Source organism: Mauremys mutica, chromosome 2, assembly GCF_020497125.1.
Source record: "Mauremys mutica isolate MM-2020 ecotype Southern chromosome 2, ASM2049712v1, whole genome shotgun sequence".
NCBI classification, from domain to species: domain Eukaryota; kingdom Metazoa; phylum Chordata; order Testudines; family Geoemydidae; genus Mauremys; species Mauremys mutica.
In genome coordinates, this window is record NC_059073.1 from 107,145,754 (window position 1) to 107,163,807 (window position 18,054).

Genomic DNA, 18,054 nt, shown 5'->3' on the forward strand with positions numbered 1-18,054 from the left:
CAGAAGTGGTAAAACACAGTTACAGGAGGATCAGCGTCAGGAAGAAACTACCAGGTTATTTATTACTACTATAATCAGTTTTCATTTAAAGAATGTCAGTGAAAGAGATTTGTTCTGGATAACTTTACTTACTTCAGCAGAAAGCAGGGCCTTTAGGAATTCTGCAGGTTTACTTCACTGAATACAAAAACTTATGTTATTCTGTGAGCCTGTTAAAACTCTAGATTTAGTATTGCTAACCCTATTCATTCAAAAATTGAGAGTCAGGCCCTCACACACACAAAAAAAATCATAAGATAATCATAAAACAATGAAATTTTAAAAAATAGTATTTGGATTATTTTGATTTGCATTGTAGTGCTTCAGCTTTTAGAGGTCACATTTTCAAGCTTTTTTCTGTAGCTGCGAGGGCTAGAAACGTACTTGACAAGTTTACCTTTATCACACTGGAGTGGACATCTGAAAGATTATGTTTAGCGTTAAAGCAGTCTGTTTGGTAGAAGCTATTCACTTGGCCACTGGCTGCCCAAGGTTGGCTGGTAGACTTATTCATCCAGCTGTTTGTCACGTGCATCACTGGACATAGAGGAATATGGATCCCAAGTGGAGCTACTGGACTGGTCCAAATAGCACTGGCGAAGCAGGAGTAAGTGCGCCCCAAACCAAGGTTAGTATCAGGGGGAGCCTTCTACCCTGCACAAACTGCCCCTGAATATTTTTAATTTACTGACATTAATATTAAGTGCTCAATGTGCTTGGTGCTAACAAAAGACAGTCCTTACTCCAAGACTGTAGTCGGTCAACAGTTCAGACATATAATACCGCTGATATTGTAAACTATTTCTCAGAGTATTTATTTGGTGTTTTTAAAACCTTTTTTAAATTGGTATTTGGCAAATATTTGTCATATATGTCAGTGTCTCATCCAGCTGTCTATCACAAACAGAAAGCAAATAATTTGTTCACTAGCTCAGTAAATCTCTTTCCATTCTGCCACTAGTTTACCTCAAAATATTCTCAAGTAGCCCCACAATAAGTGACTTTGATCTGGCAAATAATGTATGCACAACTTAACTTTATGTACTTTGAGTTGCCCTGTTCAGTATTTCTCCAATTCTTGTGGAGCTCTTTATACACCAGTACAAAGTAGGTGTAAAGCACTGTCAGATCAGAAAGAGGAAGCATTTTGCACTCACTTTGCTCTTGCCCCAAAGTGCAGGGTAACAGTGAACTGGACCATTGTGGGTATATGTCTACACTGCAATCAGGAGGTGCAATTGCAGCACATGTAGGCATACCGGAGCTAGCTTTGATCAAGCTAGCTTGCTAAAAATAGTAGTGTAGCTGCAGCAGCACAGGCATCAGAATGGGAACAGTGGTCAGCGCCGCCCAGGGGGGAGCAAGTGGGGCAATTTGCCCCGGGCCCCGCAGGGGCCCCCACAAGAGTTTTTTGGGGCCCCTGGAGCAGGGTCCTTCACTCGCTCCAGGGGCCCCGGAAAACTCTCGCGGGGTCCTGGCCCCTGGAGCTTCTTCCGCTCCAGGTCTTCAGTGGCGGGGGCCCCCTGCCTCAGAAGACCCCAGGCCCCCTGAATCCTCTGGGCGGCCCTGACAGAGGTACGTACTCCCGAGACCATAGGTACAACCTCGGGCAGCTTGTGCTGCTGCCTGTGCTGCTGAGCTACTCTGCTATTTTTAGCGAGCTAGCTCAATTAAAGCTAGCTCAGATATGCTCGCTTACACATGCTGTCCCAGTTGCAGTGTAGACATACCCAGCGTTTATGCACTGCGTTAAGAGTCAGCCTCTACACAAATAGCTTTTCTTACTTCTGCTTATGAACATAGAGAAAGTACTCAGGGCCGGCCCACAACATTTTGGCACTTGAGGCGAGGAGCTCAAATGATGCCCCCATGCTCCCTCGCTTAGGCCAAAACTTTGAAAGGTCTTAATTCTGCCTTCTTCCTGTTCTACTCCTCTCATGGTACTGCTCTGCTACCTACCCCAGTAAAGGAAAACTAAACTTAAAATGCCTTGTTCAAAAATTAAGTAACACAACTTTCAAATGCCTGAACAGCAAATGTAAAATTTCTTGTCTGCATCGTAAACACTGGCATTTTTATCTGTTTGAATAATCAAAGTGGTGCTTTTCATGCCTTCTTTGTTGCAAAGATTTGAACTGCTTCCTGAAGGTCCACAGTTGGGCTAGGCCAGCTCATGCTCTATTGAGATGGGTGCCAGGCTGACCAGCCTCTCCTGTGTTTTTATTAACTTCAGCTTGGAGAAGCTGCGTTCTCCACTGGCAACTGTTACAGGAAATGTTAGAAGTATGCGCAGAGCAACAAAAGCATTTGGAAAGAGGTTGGTCATCTTATTTGTGCATATATATTCCAGAACAGCCTTTGGAGTTGATCCTGCTGAAATGTATCTTGAAAGGGCTTTCAGTTCTTCACCTAAATCACTTGCATCAATATCGCACATGTCATCATGTGTCACTGTCTCTAGTGCCCTGCATTGCTGGTGTAGGTTTTCTTCAGGTATAGTGAGGAGTTGTGAAATATCACACAACATCCCAAATATACAGCTGTGTTCCTTGAGCTGCATGAAATGTTCAACTGACTGTATTGCACAATCTAGCACCTGGTTAAAGAATTCAACTTTGAATTGTTGTTTGGGGTCTCTTAGGGGATTATCCCGTGCCTTGTAATCCTAATAGCTTCTTCTTCAGTGACTCTTGTATTCTTGAATGGGTAGGAAAATAGCTTTGGGGGAGAGATAGCTCAGTGGTTTGCACATTGGCCTGCTAAACCCAGCATTATGAGATCAGTCCCTGAGGGGGCCATTTAGGGATCTAGGGCAAAAATCTGTCAGGGACAGTACTTGGTCCTGCTGTAAAGGCAGAGGACTGCACTCAATGACCATTCAAGGTCCCTTCCAGTTCTATGAGATAGGTATATCTTCATATAACAAGTTCCTCTGCCAACTTCTGTGCACTCTTCAAAGCATTTTGAAATCCCTCTTCTGACCAGTAAGACTGTAGGTATGACTTTGCTTTGTCCAGTTGTTCCATTGCTCCAGATATATCAAGGTCAACACTTTGGAGTCTCTTGCTTACAACATTTATTTCAAACAGTATGTCATGCCACAACACTAAGCCATACAGAAATTTGAAGTTATGTATGTTTCTGGTGATTCCATTTCCCTCTGCCACTGTTCTCCCATGAACAGTTCCTGTCATAACATTATCCTCCATAATGGCAACTATGGCATCATCTATCTTCCCAATTTGGTCTTTGATAGGCTTTATCGCCTCCACTTGACTTTCCCATCATGTGGCACTCGGTGGTTTCAGTGTCAGAGAGGATGTTCCTAGATGTTGCTTCAAAATTTGCCATCGATGAGTTGATGCACAGAAAAATACATAGATGCTTTGAATTAAATTAAAAAATTCAGCACCCTCACTAGAAGCTGATGCTGCATCACTGACCGCCAAGTTCAAATGAGAACTGCATGGGGCAAAAAAAAGCTCGAGGGTTTAACTCTCAGCTCCGTGTCTGCACTCCTCTGTTCTTTCCTCTCATGTTGGCACCACTATTGTAGCCCTGACCTCTCGTGTCAGTATGGTGACCAGATGTCCCGATTTTATAGGGACAGTCCTGACATTTGGGGCTTTTTCTTACATAGGCTACTATTATCCCCCACCCCCTGTCCCGATTTTTCTCACTTGCTATCTGGTCACGCTACATGTCAGCTATCGCAATTCCCGTATCTTCCAGCTTTTTAAGAAGTACATTTGTCATACCAGCTCCTATGGTATCATTAATGTCAATAAATTCTAGAAATGCTCTGACAGTCACCATTGCAGGGACATTTTCACTAGGTTCTGTTACAAAACGCACCATTAAAGTCATTTGTTCTGTATGGCTGATGTCAGGTGTGCAGTCCAGAATAACAGAGTAGTATCTTGCTGACTTCAGATCTGCCACAATCTTCTGTTTGACGTTTGTTGCCAGTAACTGTATGATCTCATTTTGAATTGTTTGTCCAAGGTAGTGGTGTGTGTACATTTTCTGGGTGGTGACTCTTCTTAGATGCTTCTGGAGTACAGCATCAAACTCAGCCATCAGCTCCACAATTTTAAGGAAGTTTCCATTGTTTGGCACATACAGCTGATCTGAAGTGCCATGCAATGCTAGGTTTTGGGTAGCAAGCATTCTCACAATGGCAACGAGCCTTTTCAGAACATTTTGCCAGTAAAGAGACTCTGATGCAATCTTCTCTTGATGCTGATCATCTATGGTGGCCTTTTACCTTAGTCTCATCTCATCTGGAATGCTCTCTGTTGATTTGCTGCCTTCTCATGGCATGCCAGATTTCTAGCCAGATTTTTCCAGTCCTTTGTTCCTGTAGAACCCAATGTGGCTGGAACATTAGACTGGAAGAGTTTGCAACAAAAACAGTATGCAGCATTCTGGGCTTTTGAGTACATAAGCTATGGCCTCTCCACTTTGTCACCATTGGGGATTTCACGCCGGTAATGTGTTGGATGGAAACTCCTATTTTCATTGTCTTTGGGGAACATGAAATTTTTAACTTGCTGTGGCCCATGCAGTACAAGGAAGACCCTCAGGCTACTGCTCAAGTGGGTCCACAGTCCTGGATCATCTAGACTTAAGGAACTAAACTCAGCAGCAGCTGTTTCTTGCGCCTCTATCACACTCTTGTCTGATCTACACTTTTCTTCAGGAATATGCATGGTTACATCCATTTGAGATGGGATATGAATGCTGTAGTAGCTGCCAGGTCACCAGCACTCTGACTAACCGGAAGATCAGGCATCTCCTAACAACTCACATCCTCACTGGGGCCAGAAGGCTCACCATAAACAGTTGTGTTTATGTATCTCAGGAGAGTTCCTTCCTGCTTACTTAGAAAAGCTTCCTTTGCGTTCTCTCTTTTTCTGAATGCTGCCCTAGAGGGGCATTTTCTTCTTTCACTCATGACTGCTGTTCTGTGCCAGCTATAGTGGCTCTCAACATTCAATTGAAGGGGACAAATAAGCAGGCTGGTAACAGGGCCTGAGTGAGAGAAGATATCAGTGTCTTAAGGGCCTAACGGTCCTACTACTATTAGGGAGGGAGAGGAATTATTTAAGCTTAGTACCAATGTGGACACAAGAACAAATGGATATAAACTGGACACTAGGAAGTTTAGACTTGAAATTAGATGAAGGTTTCTAAACATTAGAGGAGTGAAGTTCTGGAACAGCCTTCCAAGGGGAGTAGTGGGGGCAAAAGAAATATCTGGCTTTAAGACTAAGCTTGATAAGTTTATGGAGGGGATGATATGATGGGATAGCTTAATTTTGGCAATTAATTTGGCAATTGATCTTTGATTATCAGCAGGTAAGTATGCCCAGTGGTCTGTGATGGGATGTTAGATGGGGTGGGATCTACAGAGAATTCTTTCCTGGGTGCTGGCTGGTGAGTCTTGCCCACATGCTCAGAGTTTAACTGATCGCCATATTTGGGGTCAGGAAGGAATTTTCCTCCAGGGCAGATTGGCAGAGGCCCTGGAGGTTTTTCGCCTTCCTCTGCAGCATGGGGCACGGGTCACTTGCTGGAGGATTCTCTGCAGCTTGAGGTCTTCAAACCACAATTTGAGGACTTCAATAACTCAGACATAGGTTAGGGGTTTGTTACAGGAGTGGGTGGATCGGCTTATGTGGCCTGCATCTTGCAGGAGGTCAGACTAGATGATCATAATGGTCCCTTCTGATCTTAAAGTCTATGAGTCTATGAGTTGACTACCTGTTCTTCTCAAGTGGGTTCAGGGAAGCAGCAGGAAACAGGAAGCTCCCTGAGAAGCTGGTGTTAATCAGTCCAGGCTCCTGATTAGAGAGGTACATAAAAGGCTCCTTCTCTCTCTCCCTGCAGCTTTCTGTTATTCCCTCTCACCTTTTCTCTTGCCTGCCATGTCTCTTGTGCCCTCCTTCCTCCAGCACAGCACTCCACCACCTCTGTGCATCTAGAGCAGAGAGAATACATGTGCACCAGCTGCAGACAATTTTCTACACTCTGGGCCCTAGTGGCGCTCCCTTCCCTCCCCTCTCCCCCCGCAGTCTGGCACCTGAGGCGGCCGCCTCAGTTCGCCTCATGGTAAGGCCAGCCCTGAAAGTACTTCTAAAATAAATACAGATATAAGTGTGATTTTGATGAGCAATGTGTTGTAATGAAGGAAGGCTCATGCACTAAGAACAAAAAGTGTAATTCAACAGTTTTCTATTTCATACTGAAGATAGAGAGCGAAGAGACTTTATTCTGGATGATGGATCTAATTTATCCTGATTAGGAGGCTGTGGTGAATGATGCTTTAAGAACTGTAATGCCTGCATGTGGCTAGAGCATAGGGTGACCAGATAGAAAGTGTGAAAAATCATGAGGGGGGGTGGAATAGACACCTGTATAAGAAAAAGCCCCAAATATCAGGACTGTCCCAATAAAATCGGGACATCTGGTCACCCTATTAGAGCATAGGGTTTGCAACAATATGGGCTGGCAGAGTTCAAAAGACTTTGACAGCAGTTGCACTTAGGAATAGGCTGGATGTATCTAATAAGGACCCTTTCACTGTACTAACATGATTACTTTGTTCATTTAGTTACTTTATTTTCTTGATCTTGATCTGATCCAGTTACTGTCATTATATTAAAATGCACGGTCAGCTGATTGGGTATGGGGAGACAAAATAGCTGCAGAGTGCTGGCATATCAAAATCATACAGGTTTTTTCCCTTGAGTGCTCATGCTCTGCAATTTTAGTAACAAAGTAACTTTTTAACTCCAGTGCCCATAGTCCAAAAAGAAGTTCTATGTATTATTTACAGGGAACCTCCTTTAAATCAAAAAGATCTGAATTATTTAGATTATAGCCTTCTAAGAAATGTTCTAAATGTATGCTTGCTAATCTATTCTGTTAAACTGTTTATATAATATTTTATTTTGTAGGGTCATATCTTCACATATTGGGAGCTAGAAATGTCCCCTTACTTCCCATGCTTCTGGCATGGACTGGTCAGAATCCGTTGAAGATTACAGGCTCAGAGCCTTTTTCGCATATTTCTCAATCTGCCAGGATCCAAATCTAGATGTAATGTGTGAGAAAGATCTGAAATGGGGGATAGACAACAGATAGTCATGCAGACAATTTAAAATGACTTTTTAAAATAATCTCTCTTCCTGATCCTTTATTACTGAGATAAATAATTTTCAAAAATAAAAGTGAGGGGCTGCCAGATTGTGTGGAATGGAAGTAACTTTGGGACTAAAATGGGTGATGTCTCTGGAAATGAGGGACAATTCAGCGTTATACCTCTTAGCACCCCTACAGAAACTAGTCCTGATGGGGTCTGCTCTGTCATGGCCTAATCCTGTAATCACTGAAGTCACAGGAATGATTCCCATTGACTTCACTGATGGCTGGATCAGGCCCTCCTGCCAGGGTAAACCCAGAGTAACTCCACTGACTTCAAGTTAGTAACGCTGGATTTACATTGTGTAATTGAGGGAAGTATGTAGCTTCACTAAGTACAGATTTACAAATGTGGATTTAAATTATCCCTCCTATTGCGGGGTAGGTACACCCCATCACAGGGTCCCAGATTGCAGGGGGTTATCCAAGTGGATATTTGGCTGCGCAAGTGACCTGAGTCTATGTAGTGGCCCTGCAGTTCAGAGCAGTATGCCCAATGGCCAGAGTCAGTGGCAAAGTTCACCCCTCTGGGTGTCGGCTGCCTGCAACAGCAGGGCAACTGAGGTAGAGGGATCCGCACTCACCTTTCTCCTTGGGAACCGGCACTTCTGTAATCAGTCTCAGTCTTATTTTTACCCCATCTTTCCTCCCTCTCTCCCCTTCAGAGGCCTCTCTCTCAAAGAGATTCTGGTCCAGGATGTTCAATTTCTCCTTCACGAGGGAGCCATAAAGAAGGTTCCACAAACATTTAAGAGGGAAGGGCTTCTATTCCCATTATTTCCTAATCCCAAAAGCAGAGAGGTCTCAGACTTATTTTGGACCTGTGTCAGCTCAACAACTCTCTCAAAAAGTTAAAGTCTTGTATGGTCCCCCTGGCATCCATCATTCCCTCTCTAGATCCTGGCGATAGATACACTGAGATGCCTACTTTCATGTGTCAATATACCAAGGGCACAGAAACTTTCTCATATTTGTAGTGAAGCATTCACATTATCAATTCATGGTGCTTCTGTTCCGTCTGTCTGCAGCTCCTTGGGTGTTCACAAAATGTACAGCCATGTTAGCAGCATTCTTGAGGAGATTAGGAATGCCCTTACGTCAACATCAGGCTACTCAGGGGCCAGTCCAAATCTCAGGTTATATCCAGCGTTCGATTCAGTCAACCTTCAAACTCTAGGCCTACTGATCAACACAGACAAGTCTATCCTTTGCCTGGTGCAGAAGATAGAATTTATAGGGGCTGTGTTGGACTTGACCCAGGACAGAGCGTTCCTTCTAGAGTCAAGATTCCAAGCTATTCAATCTCTCGTGACCCACCTCAAGGCTCATCCAATCACAACAGCCTGAAGCTATATGAAGCTCCTGGGACAGGGGGCCACATGCACATATGTAGTACAATATGTGAGGCTTCACGTCAGGCCCCTCCAGATGTGCCTGGCTTCAGTTTACCATCATCTGTACACTGTGTTCATGGTACCTTCACAAGTTCTAATTTTGCTGAATTGGTGGTTGGACCCTCTCAATGTTTGTACAGGCATTTCCTTCCTCCACCCTTAACCTTTGATGATACCAGTCTTAGATGCTTCGGCTCTAGGGTGAGGAGCTCACCTGGAGCCTCTTCAAACAAAGAGTCTATGGTCCTCAAGGGATCTCACTCTTCATATCAATGTTTAAGAGCTCAGGACAATTCATCTTGCTTGTCAGATTTCCCCACCTCATATCAGACAACATCACAGCAATGTTTTACCTCAACAAGCAAGGAGGAGCTTACTCATCTCTTCTTTGTCAGGAAGCAGTTCACTTGTGGGAATTTTGCATAGTCCATTCAATCAACCTGCAGGCCTCTTACCTTCCAAGCATGCAGAACGTGCTAGCAGACTGCCTGAGCAGGTTATTTTCCAGTCATCACAAGTCATCTCTCTGCCCAGATGTAGCCAGATGCATTTTCCAGCAGTGGGGGACTCCCCAGATAGACCCATCTGCAAACAAGTCCAACAGAAAATGTCACCAGTTCTGCTTCCTGCAAGGCCGCACTCTGCACATCACAAACACCTTCTTGCTAACCTGGACAGAGAAGCTTTACTACTCTCTTTTTTGCTTTTTACTATTCTTTACTACTATAGTCCCACTCCTACCCAAAGTGCTACTAAAGATCAAGTGGGATCATGCCCGGGTTGTATTAATAGCCCCAGAATGGGTCTGCCAACATTGGTACTACACTCTACTTGATCTCTCAGTGGCAACTCCAATCTCAGTCCCATTGCACCCAGAGTTGATGTCTCAAGACCACGGTTGGCTGCTCCACCTGAACCTGCCGTTCCTTCATTTAACAGCCTGGAAGCTCAATGGCTAAATCCCAGGGACCAGGCTTGCTTGGAGTAAGTTCGCCAGATCTTACTAAGTTGCAGAAAGCCCTCCACCAGGGCTGCCTACCTGTCAAAATGGAGGCAGTTCACTATCTGGGCTTGTCAAACCGGAGTCTCGCCAATGCAGTTGTCCATTCAATGTATGCTAAACTATCTGTTGCATCTGAAACAATAAGGCTTAGCAATTTTCTCTATTAAGGTTCTCCTGGCAGACATATCAGCTTTCCATCCTTGTGGATAACTTCCATTCTTTCTGATCAGATTCCTTAAGGGCCTGGAAAGGTTGTATCTCAAATAAGGAAACCTATTCCCCCTTGAGGCTTGAACTTGGACTTGTCAAAGCCTATAGAACCATCATTTAAGCTTTTAGCAACTTGCTCCTTACACATTTCATGGAGGGTGGTTTTTCTAATAGCTATCACCTCTGCCAGAAGGGTCACCGAGCTGCATGCTCTAACTTCCAAATCACCGTATATAGTCTTCTTTAAAGGTAAGGTATACTTACACCCTCATCTGAGCTCTCTCTAAAATAGTATCAAATTTTCACATCAACCAATTTACTTACTGATATTTTACTCAAAACCCACATGCAAAAAGGGACAAGCAACTGCTACACGCATTGGATGTTAGATGAGCACTGGCAATCTACATAGACAGAAACCAAACCTTTACAACAGTTCACCCACTGTTTGTGGCTATACCGGACAGAATGAAAGACCTTCCAATCTCTTCTCAAAGAATTTCATCTTGGATAATTTCCTGTATCTTTAATAAAAAAAATCTAGCAGTCTTTTCTCTGCCCAACAAGCTCACTGCTCATTCCACAAGATTGCAAGCAACCTCAATGGCATTCCTCGCACAAGTCCATATCCAGGACATTTGGTGTATGACCAGGACAACCTGGTCATGGGTGCACACTTTCACCTCCCATTATGCTATTACCCAGTACTCTAGAGATGATGCCAAATTTGGTTGAGCTGTACTACAGTCTGTAAAAGCAGCAAAGAGTCCTGTGGCACCTTATAGACTAACAGACGTTTTGGAGCATGAGCTTTCGTGGGTGAATACCCACTTCGTCGGATGCATGTCAGTCTGTGTGTACATGAACTCTAAACCCTCCACCTATATTACTGCTTGGGCATCACCAAGAGTTGAATGCACATGTACAATCACTGTTACTAACCTTTTGTAAGTATTGTTCTTTGTGATGTGTTGCACATGTCCATTCCATGACCTACCCTCGTTCTCCTCTTTGTTGGGGATTCTGGAAAGAAGGAACTGAAGGGGCTTGGGGTCAGCTGGGTCCTTTATAACAGTGCTGCCAGCGTGCCACAGCAGACGGCACTTAAGTTGCCCTGGTGGATATCACCATAGGTGATGTGTTGGGGAGGGAGGCATGTGGGGTCATGTGCCCCCCCAGATTTACAGAGCATACTCACTGAAAAGTTTCCGGTGACTAGGTTGTGCGAATGCACAGTGGAAAGAATGGAATGGACACATGCAACATATCTCAAAGAACCGCAGTTATGAAAAGTTAGTAACTTGTTTCTCTCACATTTCTTCAGCACAGGTAGCTGCAAATAACCTCAGCAGTGAAGCGTTTAAAAAGTATTTGGTAACTCCAGTGTTCAAAGTCCAAGAGTATGATCTGGAGAATCACATTTGGTCAGTCAGACGTGAATTATTTAGACTCTTTTTTTTTAATTAAATGCTCTGTGGATGACTTGAAACTAAGACATCCACCATGAATGAATTTGGACATTGTGTCAAAAACATTATAGCTGTGCTGTGACAGCCTAAAGCCCAGAAGGAACAGAATTTGTTCAGATTTAGTTTTGTGAATGTTGCATTTTGGATACAGTTGATAGATTATTCAAAAAAAGAGTCATTGAATCGACTTGGTTTGTTTATCCTACCATCCAAATATTTTGTATACAAGTTCTCTTTCTGTAGCTGTCATGATTCGGGAAAGCAAAGATGCAAATCTGCTGAATGGTTCTTGAAAATGTTTTGACATTATTTAGCAATATTTGTTTTCTTTCCTCTTGCAAATCATGGAACAGCAAGAGCTGCCCGTGCTTTTGGTTAATGAGGTGGGCGGTGTATGTGGTGTGCTGGAGGCTCATGTGGAATTCTTGAAGAAACACTTTCACCTTATCACCATGAAGGAATTTCTCAAAAACAAAAAACATTGGAGCGAAAAGGTACAAGCTATTTATTTGTGTTGGCACAAACCAATCATTGACCGGGAACTCCTTGAGAGCCTGCCTGACTTGAAGGTGATTGCAAATTCAGGTGCAGGAATGGATCATTTGGATCTGAAACTAATCTCTAACTTTGGAGTGAAAATGGCTAATGCTCCACATGCTGTTTCCAGCTCCACAGCAGACACTGGAATGGCTTTGCTGCTGGCATCTGCTAGAAGACTGGTGGAAGGTAACATTTAAATCTCTCACGCTAACTTGAATTTTCCTAGAACTATTCCCATTGTAATAAATTGTGAATGTTTAAATCCCAGAAAATGTATTTGGATGGTGAAGAATAGCATTTAAAATACTAAAACCTCATTGTCTTTAATAGTGAGGGCTAGTTTAGCAGATTGTCTATGTTTATAACACATTATCCAGTTGAAACTAGGTTAAAAAATCTTTGAGGAAAATGTCACCGGGTTCTGTTTTAAGTGATCCCAGTGTCAATTTGTAGTCTATGGGCAGGGCTCACTATTCACACTAGAACCTGGATTTCCATCTCCAGACAAAGTACAGACAGACTTCATGCCCTTTCCCCACAATGTATTTTCAACACTTGACAATATTTTAAGTTGTCCAGTGTTTGGTGGTAAGGGATTTATTTCGTGATGTGGTGGCAATATAGTGTTATTGACTAAAAGTTACTAGTGATTTTGGGAACCCTACATGAGAAATCTTAAAGGGCTTGATATACACAGACAGCACATGCTCACCACTCTCTGAAAAAAATCAAGCCCCTTTAAACTGTCTCAAGTTAGGCAGGCAAAAATCACTAATCAATTATGAAAATCTGGGCCATTAGTTTTAAACCTTTAACTTTGACCTCCTTTAAAACTATTGTCATATAATAGCAAACCTTCCTCCAGGGCCATAAATATGTTTGGTTTAAAAATCCACCATTTCATCACACAAACAAAAATATTACCATGGTTATCACGTGAACCTGCCACATTTTTGTTCAGCACCTGCAGAAGGAGCTCAGAATAATTAATGGCCCTGTGCCCAAAACATGGCTAGGCAGTGCTGGTCTAAGGCCTTGTCTGCACTACAAGACTATTTCGAATCAACTTAGTTCGAATTTGTGGATTCGACCTTATGAAGTCGAATTTGTGTATCCATACTAAATACACTAATTCGAATTTCTGAGTCCACATTCACGGGGCCAGCGTCGACTTTGGAAGCGGTGCACTGTGGGAAGCTATCCCACAGTTCCCGCACTCCCCGCTGCCCATTGGAATGCTGGGTAGAGCCCCCAATGCCTGCTGGGGGAAAAAATGTGTCGAGGGTGGTTTTGGGTAACTGTCGTCATTGAACCGTCAATCACGCCCTCACTCCCTCCCTCCCTGAAAGCGCCTGCGGGCAATCTGTTCGTGCACTTTTCTGGTCAGTGACAGCGTGGACGCCACAGCACTGCAAGCATGGAGCCCGCTGCGATCCTCGCCGTTTTCTCCTCCTCGCACTTTATCGTCCACCTCTTCCACATTCAGCTGCTGAGAAATTGGGCTACTTTTCAATGGTTCTGCAAGCACTGGGGGACCATAGGGGACGTTTTACCAACATGAACGTCGGATGGCCGGGCAAGGTTCCTGATGCGTGTGTTCTCAGGAACTGTGGGCTGCTCAGACGCCTGCTGGAAGGTAGTTTCTTCCCGTACCACGAAATAACTGTTGTGGATGTGCATTTGCCTATAGTGATCCTCGGTGACCCAGCCTGCCCGCTAATGCACTTGCTCATGAAGCCCTATACAGGCGCCTGGGACAGCGACAAGGAACTCTTCAAATACCAGCGAGCAGCGAGCAGCGTGACCTGTGACTGTTCAGTTTCTTTACAGAGAAGCTGAACCTGCCCCTGTTTCTTTACTCAGTTACTGTTGACTCTCCTCTTCGGTTCAATACCCCGTTCTCCCCGTTTCCCCCACTTCCAAGACACGTGTAAAAATAAAATACATGTCACACTGTTACTGAGGAGAGGTTTCTTTATTCATGACTTTTCGTTAAAGGGTTGAAACTGGAACGCAGACTGTGGTGGGTAGGGTGTGCGCTGATGTAAAGACCGCCTCTAAACTCAAGGAATGACAGGCTCCTGCTCCTACAGCGGTCCGCATTGCCGGACTGCTTGTTTCAACGGAGCCTGCCATCCCTCCTTTTTGGGATTCTGTGTGCAGGGGGCTATGTGGCCTTGTGGCGGAGGAGGACGGATACAGATTCCTCTGCTGCGTGACTCAGCGGTCCAGGACAAGGACCGCTGTATAAGATCTGTAACCGCCCTCCCCGGCTAAAATGTCACATCCCCACCGCCCACACAGAACCTGGAAACCACCTCCCATACCGACCACGGTGCCTACTGACTGCACTGTGTGTGTGACCCACTGCTGATCCGGCCCCCGTGTCTGTACCCTGGGAAAGGTGCCTGTCCTATGCAATTAGCAACGCACTTCCCCACGCACCCCATTCAAACACAGTCTTCAGTGAAAAAACATGACGGAAACAGTACTTAACAGCAAAGTATTTTTATTACTTAAGTACACAGTTATGGGATGGGACTGGGATTGGGACTTGTTTGAGTCCAGAAGGGAAGGATTTATGCAAACGTAGGGTATGAGAGCTTTTGGTTACTTGAGCACTCTGCTGGGGTGCAGTGACAGTATTCACGGCCCAGGGCGGGCATCCTCCTGGTTATTTAGGGTGAGGGGGGTATGTGACTTTGTGGCGGGGGAGGGCGGTTGCAGAGATACTGCCGGGGGCTCTGTCCTGCAGCGGTCCTGCAGAACATACACAAGTCGCCGGAGCGTGTCCGTTTGCTCCCTCACTAGTACAAGCATTGCTTGAGTCGCCTGCTTGTGTTCCTCACGCCACCTCTCCTCCCATTCGCTGTGTGAGCGCTGGTACAGAGAGACTTTCTCCCTCCACTGCCTCTGCTGGTCTGCCTCGGCTAGGTACCGTATTGTTCCGAGTATAGGCCGCTCCTGATTATAAGCTGCACCCTTAAAGTTTGGTGCTATTTTAAAAAAATTAAATTTTTAACTTTTTTTAACTTAAAGAAAATCTCAGCCGCGGCCGGGACTCAGAGGGCTCTGGGCTGTCTGCCGCGGCGGGGAGCCCAGAGCCCTTTAAATCCCAGCCGCGGTGGGGAATCAGAGCGCTCTGGGCTGCCCGCCGCGGCGGGGAGCCCAGAGCCCTTTCAATCCCAGCCGCGGCGGGGAATCAGAGGGCTCTGGGCTGCCCGCTGCGGCAGGGAGCCCAGAGCCCTTTCAATCCCAGCCGCGGCCGGGACTCAGAGGGCTCTAGGCTGCCCGCTGCGGCGGGGAGCCCAGAGCTCTTTAAATCCCAGCCGCGGCGGGGAATCAGAGGGCTCCGGGCTGCCCGCCGGGGCGGGGAGCCCAGAGCCCTTTAAATCCCAGCCGCGGCGGGGAATCAGAGGGCTCCGGGCTGCCCACCGCGGCGGGGAGCCCAGAGCTCTTTAAATCCCAGCCGCGGCGGGGAATCAGAGGGCTCCGGGTTGCCCGCCGCGGCGGGGAGCCCAGAGCCCTTTAAATCCCAGCCGCGGCGGGGAATCAGAGCGCTCTGGGCTGCCCGCCGCGGCGGGGAGCCCAGAGCTCTTTAAATCCCAGCCGCGACGGGGAATCAGAGGGCTCCGGGCTGCCCGCCGCGGCGGGGAGCCCAGAGCCCTTTCAATCCCAGCCGCGGCCGGGACTCAGAGGGCTCTAGGCTGCCCGCTGCGGCGGGGAGCCCAGAGCTCTTTAAATCCCAGCCGCGGCCGGGACTCAGAGGGCTCTAGGCTGCCCGCTGCGGCGGGGAGCCCAGAGCTCTTTCAATCCCAGCCGCGGCGGGGAATCAGAGGGCTCCGGGCTGCCCGCCACGGCGGGGAGCCCAGAGCCCTTTAAATCCCAGCCGCGGCCGGGACTCAGAGGGCTCTAGGCTGCCCGCTGCGGCGGGGAGCCCAGAGCTCTTTAAATCCCAGCCGCGGCTGGGAATCAGAGCGCTCTGGGCTGCCCGCTGCGGCGGGGAGCCCAGAGCGCTTTAAATCCCAGCCGCGGCGGGGAATCAGAGGGCTCCGGGCTGCCCGCCGCGGCGGGGAGCCCAGAGCCCTTTAAATCCCAGCCGCGGCTGGGACTCAGAGGGCTCTAGGCTGCCCGCTGCAGCGGGGAGCCCAGAGCTCTTTAAATCCCAGCCGCGGCGGGGAATCAGAGGGCTCTGGGCTTCCCGCCACGGCGGGCAGCCCAGAGCCCTCTGATTCCCCGCCGCGGCTGGGATTTAAAGTATTTTTATTGGGTTTTTTTAGACAAGATCCCGCTTATAGGCCGCACCCCTAGTTTAAAGACTTAAATTAGGGGAAAAAAGTGCGGCCTATACTCGGGACAATACGGCAGCCCACACATTCATCGAAAATCGTGTCCCTTGTCTTTTTCTTTCGCCGCCTAATCTTCGCCAGCCTCTGCGAGGGGGATGCTGTGGAAGGTCTGGAGACAGTGGCAGCTGTGAGATGGGAAACAGTTAGTGAATTCCTTGCAAAGATACTTTTTTGCGAACAATTAACTGAGTCTAGGCTGTCTCTGTGAATTTTTTGTTGAGACCCCTGTGCCTGCTGTTGCACAAATCATTTGCGCGGTGGATTCTGGGTAAATGTCGCCAGTCATTCCTTCCTCCGGGAAAGCAACGGCAGACAATCATTTCGAGCACGTTTTCCATGAAATGCCCTGGCACACGCCATAGCGTGGCAACAATGGACCCTATTTTGCCTTTTGTGTATGTCACCGTATGTGTACTAGATGCCGCTGACAGAGGCGGGCCAGCAGCGCTACACAGCAGCATGCTTTTGCTTTTGCATGACAGCAGCGATGGTTACCAGGCATACTGTACCGTCTACCATACCATGAACTGGTAAGAAGACGGTAATAAGATGGTCATGGTTACCTGTCCTTTTGCACTGCGCCATTTGGTGCTGTCATAAGTGCCCCTGGCCGATCAGCCAGGGGCGCAAAAGCAAAATTTGGGAATGATTCCCCGAGTCAATCCCTCCTTTTTGGGTATCTAAAAATAGAATCAGTCCTGCCTAGAATATGGGCAACTGTACTAGAGAACCACTGTATCATAGAACCAGAGAGCACAGCTGCTCTCTGGCCAATCATGCATAAATTTTGAGCTGAATGCTATTCACAGGGTGTGCTCCTGAAACAACCCCAGCTGTTCATTCCGTTCTTCCCCCAGCCTTCCTGGGTTCCAATACCATTGTCCCCCACTTGTGTGATGAAGTAATATAGAATGCATGAATAAGACACAGGTAGTCGTTTGTGAGAAATGAGTGGAAGGAAGCCTCCAGCTGCAATGATAGTCCAGAGATGACATTAAGGGGTGTGGAGGAGGGAGCCAATCATCCCTCTGCTAGTCCAGGGGCAATTGAATCTTTTCTTTACAATGAAGGGTGGGGGCTGATGGAGCTCAGCCCCCTGTTGCAATGATGAGGACGGTTACCAGCCATACTGCACCATCTACCATGAAAAATTAGGACCAGGCGACCTTGATCGACCTGTCCCAAGCAAGTTGGTATGGTTACCAGTCCTTTTGCACTGCCCCATGTGCCAATAGGCTGATGATGAGGACGGGTAGCAGTCCTATTGTACCATCAGCCACCCATGGCGGGGTGGGAGGAAGGATGTTGTTGTTGAGTGCTGCAGCAGCGCGTCTATCTGCAGCATTCAGTACAGATACGGTGACATGTAAAAGAGTCAACAGAGGATTGTTTTCCCTTTAACTTCTGGGGGTCGGGGGGTGTGCGTAAATTGCCGAGCTATGCCCCGACCCACCGCGGACACTGTGTTTGACCCTAGAAGCATTTGGAGATCAGCCAAGAATGCAAATGCTTTTCGGAGACAGCAGGAACTGTGGGATACCTTGCGTCCTCGTTCCCCCCTCCCTCCATGAGCGTCCATTTGATTCTTTGGCTTTCCGTTACGCTCGTCACGCAGCAGCGTGCTGAGTCTGTGCTATGCCGTCTGTCCGGAGATTTTTTAAAAATACTTTGGACCAGGCGTAACATTACAGTAATTCCCCTAATTAGATGCAGGAGTCTCCGAGCGAGATAACCGTGAGGACGGGCACTGAAGGAGATAGAGAGCGCATGCTGCGTGAAATCTAGCATGAACCACGGACCTATGCAGCCGTGCTCTGGGAGGCAGTGCTCCCTGAATACCGCAT